Here is an 8,969-nt window from a genome sequence, read left to right as displayed (position 1 = left end):
CTTCAACTTCGTTGGAATGGTCATGTTGTGCGGATACCTGGTTATTGTCTTTCAAAGCAACTACTCTAATCCGAACTTTAAAATGGAAAGCATAATGCTGGTGGTCAACAAAAGAGGTTTAAAGACTCCCTCAAGGCAAATCTTTTAAAATGTAGTACAGTAGTACCTCGGGTTACAGACGCTTCAGGTTACAGACCCCGCTAACCCAGAAACAGTACCTCGGGTTAAGAACTTTGCTTCAGGATGAGAACAGAAATCGTGCGGCAGCAGTGCGAGGCCCCATTAGCTAAAGTGGTACCTCAGGTTAAGAACAGTTTCAGGTTAAGAATGGACCTCCAGAACGAATTAAGTTCTTAACCCAAGGTACCACTGTACAAGGAAGGGACGCAGGTGACGCTGTGGGTTAAACCACAGAGCCTAGGGCTTGCCGACCAGAAGGTTGGCAGTTTGAATCCCTGCGACAATGGAGTGAGCTCCCATTGCTCGGTCCTTGCTCCTGCCAACCTAGCAGTTTGAAAGCCCGTCAAAGTGCAAGTAGATAAATAGGTACCGCTCCGGCGGGAAGGTAAACGGCGTTTCCGTGCGCTGCTCTGGTTCACCAGAAGCGGCTTAGTCATGCTGGCCACATAACCCGGAAGCTGTAGGCTGGCTCCCTCGGCCAATAAAGCGAGATGAGCACCGCAACTGGACCTAATGGTCAGGGGTCCCTTTACCTTTACCACTGTATAAACACTGACAACTGGGATACACTGGCCTGCGCTCCAGTTGGAGAACAGCCTTGACCAAAGGTGTCATGGGCTTTGAAGATGCTTGAACTCAGGACGAAGGGGTGAAACACGCTAAGAGGAAGGCACACTTGTCAAATCCACACCGTGATCAACTCCTGCCCGGAAACCAATGTCCCCACTGTGGAAGGACGTGTGGATCCAGAATTGGCCTCCACAATCACCTACAGACACACCACTAAGACTGTGGAAGACCATCTTACTCGGCTACGGTGGGTGGGGTATTATAATTATTTTCATCGGATAACTGTTGCAGGGCAGGGAACGAACCCCTCCTGCCAAGCAGTGGCATAGGAAGGGGGTTGCGGTGGGTGCGGTTTGTCCTGTGTGTCATCACTGAGGGGGTGACAAAATGGCAAAAATATGAGTTTTTAAAATAATTGGGGGGGGGCTCACGAAACGTTTTAGTTAACAAACACAACGAAATGCAACTGGCACTGGGTGCCACACCGTGGGGGCTGGCCTGCAGCGTGCCCGAGCCACACATCTATCCTGGGAGTGACGTGGTGGTTTGGGGGCCTGCAGGCTCCACAGTGCCTGAAACGGCACGTGGGGCTTGTGTCTGCCCATCACCTCTCCCTTAGCTGCCCTACAGCTGAGGGGGGGGGGCAGTGGCACCCTGCCCTGGCTTGCTCCGCCCCCAGGTACAGGGCGCGTGTGCCGCCCTGGGCACCCGAGCGGCTAGCTATGCCGTTGCTGCCAAGGCCTTTCAATTCAACCTTCCTAAACAGAAGGCAGGGACCAATTAATAATAATAATAATTTATTATTTGTACCCTGCCCATCTGGCTGGGTTTCCCCAGCCACTCTGGGGGGCTTCCAACGAAGATTAAAAATGCATTAAAATATCACACATTAAAAAGCTCCCTGAACAGGGCTGCCTTCAAATGTCTTCTAAATGTCAGGTAGTTGTTTATCTCTTTGACATCTGACGGGAGGGCGTTCCTCAGGGAGGGCGCCACTACCAAGAATGCCCTCTGCCTGGTTCCCTGTAACTTGGCTTCTTGCAGCGAGGGAACCGCCAGAAGGCCCTTGGCGCTGGACCTCAGTGTCCGGGCAGAACGATGGGGGTGGAGACACTCCTTCAGGTATACTGGGCCGAGGCTGTTTAGGGCTTTAAAGGTCAGCGGGGGGGGGGGGAGGTAGAGGCTGATGGAAACAAACATTTAAGTAATGGTGCCCTTTGCCAAAACGCTGGGGAGAGGCCTTGGACAGTCTGTGCCTTGGACAGCTCTTTCTCCTCCAAAAGGTGAAGAAAACAGTTTGGTGGTAAGTCAGTTTTGTTTATTTGGCTGTGCATGATTTTTATTGTGACACTCACCATATCTCCCGAAGGATCAGGGTGTGGGGTGCTTTTGAAAGGCACCATGAAAACACCATCGTTTCCTGATCATTCCCAAAGGCGGAATCGCGTCTGTGAAGCGGAGCGTCGCAGAAATACTCATAACAACTCTCAAAGTACAGCTGTACAGTGGTACCTCTAGATGTGAACGGGATCCGTTCCGGAGCCCCGTTCGCATCTAGAAGCAAACGTAACCCATGTCCGCGCACCTGCGTGTGCATGGGTCACGTTTTGCCACTTCTGCGCATGCGCGTGACGTCATTTTGAGTGTCTGTGCATGCGCAAGCGGCGAAAACTGGAAGCAACGCGCTCCATTCCTTCCGGGTTGCCACGGAGCACAACTCGAACGCGCTCATCCCGAAGCGCATTCAACCCGAGGTATGACTGTACTTTGGTATTTGAACGGCTTGGCTCCCAAACAAATCAGCTCCCAAACGCCGGAAACCTGGAAGTGAGTGTTCTGGTTTGCAAATGTTTTTCGGAAGCCGAACATCTGGTGGGGCTTCTGCGGCTTCCGATTGAGTGCAGGAAGCTCCTGTAGCCAATCGGAAGCTGCGCCTTGGTTTTCGAACAGTTTCGGGAGTCGAACGGACTCCCGGAATGGATTAAGTTTGAGAACCAAGGTTCCACTGTACAGCAGTTTTATGTTTAGTGCAAGGATGGGGAAGCAGCTACCTTTGAAGCATCATTCAACTCCAAATCCCACCAGCCCCACTCTGCCTGGCCAAGAGCCAAGGATGATGGGATTTGTAGTACATTAATGTCTGGAGGGGGGGCACCAACACTCCTTTGGAGTGTTCAAGTCCTGTCCAGTCCAGAAAAAAAACCATGCAGCAGCAGAATGGGAAGGAAGCATATTTTTCTGATTTCTCCTCCCTCACACTTCTCCAGGGTCCCAATCCCAGCAAAGAAGATTTTTTGGGAGGGAGGGGGCGTGCTGGATGCAGTGGGGGGGGGCAAGAAGAGGAACCAGCAAGGATTACCTCCCTTTCCTTCTAGCAACTGGAGCCTCCTCTGGATCAAAGGAGTCGTCACATAGGAAGGAGGTGCTGTTGGATACGATCCAAGGCGTTTCGTCACATACATTATTTCGCAACAAACCTGTAAGGTAGGCCAAGGTACTTACCCCACATTTTGCAGCTCGGGAGAATGAGGTTAGGAAGGAGCAGCTTGACTCAGGACTGATCCTGCTCTTAAGCAAAACGCAGGATTTCCTCTCGGAGCAAACAGAGCCTTCAAAGAAGCTATTCCCTTTTCACCCGGAGCGCAGCAGGGGAGCAAGGGGTTAAACTGCCCCTCCTGGCTCTTGCTGCATTCCTGATATTAGTTGGACACCCTCCCCCCAAGGGATGCAATTTGCATTTGGCAAAGATGCATTTAACCTCCATGGCTTTAAAAAAAAAAAAAAAAAGGAAAAACATTTCCAATGGGTTTTATCATCTTAGTTTTCACACCTTTGAAGGGACAGTTGCTCCCATTTTACAGTAATTAGAGAGGCAAATAGTGACTAGTTCATGGGAAAGCTGTCCCCACACAGTGCACAGGTGAGGAAAAACCAGCTAGGTTTTTTTTTTTAAAAAAAAAAGAAGAGACTGCAACATCCTGCTATAATCTTGACATGCTTCTGCAAAACTTTTCCTTGAAACTTCCTCCCCTTCTTTTGGAAGCTCTACAAGGAGGTCTCCAGAGGCAGATGTTAAGTCGGTGGCTCTGGAAATCTAATTGCTTAATGCTAGAGAAATTAGGAAGCAAATGACTGCTTAGGGTGACTTTTGTGGTTCTTGATCTCGTTGCAAGCGGGGTTCGGATTGAGCACGCGATCCCGGGGTATTAGACATGAAGGGGCTGCGATTATCCATCTGTCATCGTGCGACTCTGCCTCCGTACAGTATGAGGCTCATCAGGACCAAGCAAACCACATTCCTCCTCGGCTCCTTAATCCCAGCTGCTCCTTAACGTCTCTGGGGAAAACGAGTCGCAGCTTGATTTGAGGCCGATCTGTGCTGTGGGAAGCCAAGCCCGTAACAGGCTCCCTGCATCCCTGTGCTCATGTTGGGTCAGGTATGCAGCCCATGTTAACATATTGGCTCTGTTCCCCCCTACATCCACACACACACTCCCCATTTCAAATAGGGAAGCATCCAGGCTCCCTTGCCTCACCTCCAAAACCAACCAACTTCAGATTCCTCCCCATCCCCCATCTTCTATGCTTCAGAGCTGCCTCCTTCACAGCAGGTAAGGACATGTCTAGCGAGGGTTTGGAAGCCAACCAAATCAGGGTAGGTCTCTTAATAGTACAGTAATTCCCAGTGAGTAACACCCTTGCCTTTGCTAGCAGCAGAGGCTGGAGTGGGCGTCTCCTGACACCTCCATCCTCTCAGCCATTTCTGTCCTACCAACCACCTCTCAGGCGACCGAGTCGAGAGGACGTTGTCCCCTGAGGGACATCTGAAAAGCTTCTCTCTTGGTGTCCATGGCTCTCCATCTCGCTCGACTGGCGGTCTGGGATTAAGCATGGAGCGGCAGCGAGGACCCGGCACCTAAACTGCTCTGGCGCCAGGTAGGGAACGATTTCGGGGCTTTGTTTTGGAAAGCAAGCAGGCTGGAGGTTCTCGCACGCAGTGCCTAGTTCGCATCCCGTAAAGATGAGAGGTGCATTTCCTTCAAATCTGATGACATAAACACTAGGCAGAACTTTCTGGTGGTTAGAGCTGTTCAACAGTGGGGCAAACTCCCCTCGGAAGGTGGTGGGGTCTCCTTCCATGGAGATTGGATGACCCTCTGTCATGGATGCTTTATCTGAGATCCCTGCCTTTCAGGGGGTTGGCCTAGATGACCCTCGGGTGTCCCAACTCTACAATTCTCTGATAACTCAGGAATCCAAATCGAGCAACTTCACTGACAGCAGGGGACAAAGCTGGCATGAAGGGTCAGTTAGGGAAATGTAAAATTTATTTCATAACTCAATTTGGTGTGCCCATTCAGATTTTTTTTTGTTTGTTTGTTTGCCCTTTTAAAACTTATTCTGAATTAGTGATTGCCTTTGGGGGGGAAAGCAGGGTTTGCAAATCGTCCGAGGTAGTAAGGCTGCAAGCTTCCAATGAGTTGTCTGTGCAATTAATTTGATGAGTGGCCCCATCCGGACCTGACTCCTGTCTCGTTTACTGGGTTAGGAACCACAGCCACAAACTAGACATTCACTAGGCACCAGATACCTTTTATTTCATATTTGCAATGCCTTGTTTGTGCAGGCAGATGTTCCGCGTTGCTGTACTTTCAGGGTACTGCTGGTGCCCAAACAATGCATGTCCCCTTCTGCTTCTGACTGGTTACATCTAAGCAATATTTTCAACGGCTGTTTGAGTGGGATTGGGGCACAAAGCTCAAACTGAAGATTTAAATTGGCTCCCAAGCCCTTTAAAATGTGTCAGGGGTGGGGGCAGTATTGGTTTGTCTTTGCTCTTGTTTTCATTTTGCATTTTGCGTTCTCATTTTGTATTTTTATGTTGTGAACCTCCCTGTGATCTTCAGATGAAGGGTGGAATACAAATTTAATAGGTAAATTATAATGATGATGATGATGACATAGGGTAAGGTTCCAAGTTTCATCTCTTTGAAAGTCAGTGTTGGGGATCTTCTATTGTGATGGAAGAGGTCAGATATCTTGGAAGCCCATATTGATGCTTTTGAATTCTGGTGCTGGAGGAGACTCTTGAGAGTCCCATGGACTGCAAGAAGATCCAACCTCTCCATTCTGAAGGAAATCAGCCCTGAGTGCTCACTGGAAGGACAGATCCTGAAGCTGAGGCTCCAAGACTTTGGCCACCTCATGAGAAGAGAAGACTCCCTGGAAAAGACCCTGATGTTGGGAAAGATGGAGGGCGCAAGGAGAAGGGGACGACAGAGGTCGAGATGGTTGGATGGTGTTCTCGAAGCTACCAGCATGAGTTTCACCAAACTGCGGGAGGCAGTGGAAGACAGGAGTGCCTGGTGTGGTCTGGTCCAGGGGGTCACAAAGAGGTGGACACAACTAAACGACTAAACAACAACAACAAAGGATTGATGAGAGTTGCAGTCCAAACATCTGGAAGACTCAAAGCTGGTTAAGGCTCTCTTTACCAGCCCGGAGGTTATAGAAGGTTATAGAGCCAATGGTGGTTCAGTGGTTAGAGTGGTGGGCTAAAACCAAGGCCAAGGTTCGAATTCCAACTCAGCCATGAAGCTCTCCCTGGGCCAGTCCCTGCCCCTCAACCGAACCTGCCTCACAGGATTGTTGGATGATTAAATAGAAACGTAGAATTGGAAGGGACCCTGAGGGTCATCTCGTCCAACCACCTGCAACGGAGGAATCTTTTGCCCAAGTGGGGCTCGAACACACAAACCTGAGACTAAGTGTTTCATGCTCTACCGGCTGAGCAGGAATGAGTTTGTGGTGTTGTTTGCTTACGAAAAGGACCGGTGTACCTACCAGCTTTCATTGGAAAGGAATAAAAGGGAACTCCGAGGCAGTTCAGACAGAAGAATGACAATATAGCACCGTGAAACCAGTTCAATGTGGGGCTTGATTCCATGATATGCACAAGATATCATGAAGTATTTGGATGTCTCTTCGATGCTCTTGTGATGTTGCTGAAGAAAGTTCTGCAAGCGAAAGTCTGAATTTAACTTAGGGCCTTCATTATGTTTTTATTCCAAAAGGACTCCTGCCCCTTCAAACTGTGCAGTATTAATATCTAAGTAGAGTAGAGAACGATCAACAGTTAATTATCAAGCTGCAAAAAGCTTTTAATGTAGCCCCATGGAATCTTCAGCCCAGCGCAGGGTTCGAACCCACGATCCTGTGATTATGAGTCTCATGCTCTACCGACTGAGCTAATGAGGAGGGAGAGAACCACCTTGAGCTGCATAGGGGAAAGGGTGGGATATAAAAGAAAGAAAGAAATGTAGCGTATAATGTCACATTCCCAAAGTTCATGGAACAGGAACCTAAAGGTTGACCTGTCATGCATTAAGATGATCTCAAGCTTTCTGAATTTTCAAAAGGACAGATTTTTTGAGATTTAATACTGCAAATAAAGTATTTTTTAATTGAAAGTTTATTTAAATGAACAGGTTGGACAGTCAGTGACTAGGTTTTACGGGGGTCTCATGTTATGGAAGGTGATGGGTCAGGGGACCCCCCAGGTTAGACTATCAGAAAGCCCCACTGCCATGATCACAAGACAAGCCATGGAGTTCTCTTCCTTTGAATTTTTCCAGTGTGGAAGGGAGAGAATTGGCATTCTGCAAGAGTCTGGATTTTGCCCACAGACCTTCCGGTCCATAGCTGCAAGGCATTGCATTTTGAGTGGTTTATGACTGGATCCCATGCACCTATTTTAAGAAACACAAAACAGACCTCTTGGTTTATTTTTCTAGGGTGAATTCCATTGCTGTTGGAGCATGCGGTCACCCAGGTGGTGCGTCAGAACAAAAACACAGTTTCTTTGCAGCTACTGGGATAAAACAATGTTGTTAAGAGATGCAAATGCTGTTAGTCACTTCAGGAAGGCAAGGTCTGACTCACAGGCCAACATGGGGTTTGGTCCGTCTCTCAGTGCAAACCTACCAGATTTGCAGTGCCGTTAACAATACAAAACACATCTTGCAACTGAATGTTGAATTTGAATTTTGTGATGCAATTTGCGACCCAGAAAATGCATGCAAAAATGTGTACGTTAGGGGGAAGTCTGTGTGAAATGTGTATATTAGTGAAAATAGCATGTGAAAATTTATTGTATAAGAGGGAAACTCTGGCACAAAAACCACACCACTGTGTAGTGAAATTTAAGGGTGGGAAGGTATACCGAAATGCATGCCAATTGTGCTGTCTTTAAAAAAATAAATCAATCACAAACTGATGCAGAAATCAGGTGAACTGAGTTGGAGAACTGAGAACAGAAAGGAAACTGAAATGGACAGATTTGCCCATTCCTAATCGCCATCTGCCAGAAAAATTCCCCTGGGCATCCTGAACTGCGATGAAAGGCAACTTTGGCCGGCCTGACAGCCATTCTGCTACAGCACAGTGCTGATGGCAAGCTCTGAGCTCGTAAGGGATTTATTCATGCAAATGCAGGACATCCAAATTAAATTTCTCTTCTGGGAAGGATCTGGAAGAAACGTCTCTGGGATCTGGGCTTGCAAACTGTCTGGTGCCAATTTCTGAACGCTGAGCTGAGCTGCATGGTAGAGCAGCCCATAATTGCCGGCTTGGGAAAGCCTTGACTGCAGGAAAACATCCCAACCCCTTAATCTTCGCAGGGTCCTCCAACCATCTCCAGTTTGTCAACAACCTTAGTCAAGCTTTACGCATCTGCAATGCTTCCTTCTTTCCTGTCAGGCTTGTGTTAACGGCTAAGGGGAGCGTTTTCCAGCGAGCAATATATATATAATTTTTATTAGTTTTCAGTTACAATAATTCAATAATAGCCTCGTTATAACAATGCCAAATTAGAGTACAATTGCTAATACCAATCATTCAGACACCAAATTATATAATTTAGGTGTCCTGTCCCCCCGCATGCTAGAACTGATGGGTGATTTACTTTATTTTATGCATTCCAAAATCTTATTAATTTCAATTACACTCCAGTCAAAATAGCAATCCCTTATACAACAACTGCAATATTAATGACTTCCACCCGTATTGACACATTAAATGATTTATAAAACTACTGGTGAAGCATTCAAACTATAGCCTTGTTCTTCCTGTGTGTGGCAATTATTCTGTCCATGATGTTTCTTCCTGTCCTTGTAAAATATTATGTCTATCTTTTCCTGCTTGTTGCTGTTCTCCATCAT

General features: G+C 47.6%; 1 protein-coding gene across 3 annotated transcripts in view; it reads left to right on the top strand.

Moving 5' to 3' along the window:
- The first annotated feature begins 4,423 nt into the window (after window positions 1-4,423).
- FRMD6 (FERM domain containing 6) overlaps window positions 4,424-8,969 on the top strand; it is a 157,887-nt gene continuing 153,341 nt past the window's right edge. For 2 of the 3 annotated variants that reach the window (XM_079995511.1, XM_079995509.1), the window contains exon 1: window positions 4,424-4,686. The gene's annotated coding sequence lies outside the window, so the exon portion shown is untranslated. Of the gene's footprint in view, window positions 4,710-8,969 lie in introns of all 3 variants that reach the window. The other variant, XM_079995510.1, reaches the window with a different exon arrangement.

The sequence above is a fragment of the Podarcis cretensis genome (genome assembly GCF_951804945.1).
Source record: "Podarcis cretensis genome assembly, chromosome: 1".
NCBI lineage: Eukaryota > Metazoa > Chordata > Lepidosauria > Squamata > Lacertidae > Podarcis > Podarcis cretensis.
The sequence above is the reverse complement of the archived record's forward strand: the minus strand, read 5'-3'. Positions and strand labels throughout refer to the sequence as shown.